The sequence below is a fragment of the Myotis lucifugus genome, unplaced genomic scaffold (genome assembly GCF_000147115.1).
Source record: "Myotis lucifugus unplaced genomic scaffold, Myoluc2.0 scaffold_41, whole genome shotgun sequence".
Taxonomy (NCBI): domain Eukaryota; kingdom Metazoa; phylum Chordata; class Mammalia; order Chiroptera; family Vespertilionidae; genus Myotis; species Myotis lucifugus.
The window spans coordinates 7,597,104-7,598,386 of record NW_005871089.1 but is presented as its reverse complement, the minus strand read 5'-3'; positions in this window follow the sequence as shown (position 1 = coordinate 7,598,386).

Sequence of the window (1,283 nt, the reverse complement as noted above, 5' to 3'; positions counted from 1 at the left end):
GGAACTGACTGCGGGGCCAGCTTCCTTTCCGCTCCACCCTTTCGTCCAGCCTCATAGGCCTATACCTAACTTTCCAAAGTCTTTGATAACTTAAAGGCTTTGGAGCATTGCTGGGTTAAACAATAAACATCTAAATATTTTGAAGTAACAGGATACTGAAATATTAATTAATTTGAGTTTGTCTCTTAGGGAAAATATAGAGGATGGATTTGAATCTATCTATAATAACAACAGTGTAATATGCTAATTAGACCAGACAGCCGAACGACCTTCTGAATGTCATTCCAGATGTCCTTCTGGATGAAGCTGCAGCGGCGGGGGGCCAAGGAAGAGTTGGTTAGGGGCGATCAGGTAGGCATGCAGAGTGGTTAGGGGCAATCAGGCAGGCAAGCAAGCAGTTAGGGGCAATCAGGCAGGCAGAGTGGTTAGGGGTGATCAGGCATCAGGCAAGCCGTTAGGGGCAATCAGGCAGGCAGGCGATCTGTTAGGGGCGATCAGACAGGCAGGTGAGTAGTTAGAGGCATCAGACAGGCAGGCAGAGGGGTTAGAGGTGATCAGGCAGGCAGGCAGAGTGGTTAGAGGCAATCAGGCAGGCAGGCGAGCGGTTAGGAGCCAGTTATCTCGGATTGTGAGAGGGATGTCCCCCGAGGGGTCCCATATTGCAAAAGGGTGCAGGCCGGTCTGAGGGACCCTCCCCCCCATGCAAGAATTTCAGGCACCGGGCCTCTAGTCTATAACAATAAAAGCTTGATATGCTAATTAGATCAGACAGCCGAACGACCTTCCTGATATCCTTCCAGACGACCTTCCAAACGAAGTCGGGGCTGTTAGGGCCAAGGCAAGCCACGGCAGCTGTGAGGGCTGAGCCCCTTGCACGAATTTCATGCATCAGGCCTCTAGTTAATGAATAAGTCTTGTATTTTATTTGAAATATATCCTTAAAAATATGAAAGTATTACTAATCTGAGAAATGGTAAGTATTTAACTTGCCAGCTAAAAATTTGAGGCTTCTAAGATTTAAAAGTTTAAAATAAGTTGGATAAATTATATAGTTGTGATAATAGAATGCATGAAGTATGGAAATTCATTTTTGAGGAAAATAATTCTTGTGTTTTCTCTGGAAAAATTAGTAGTTCAAAATATATTATAGTCTTTATGTTTATGTATACTACGTGTGGTAAAATTTCAGCCTAGGATATAATATTTTACTGGCCTATTTTAAAAAAAAAAAAGGATTAATTCTATAATCCAAACCAAATTTTTAATATTAAAACTAGTTTAAG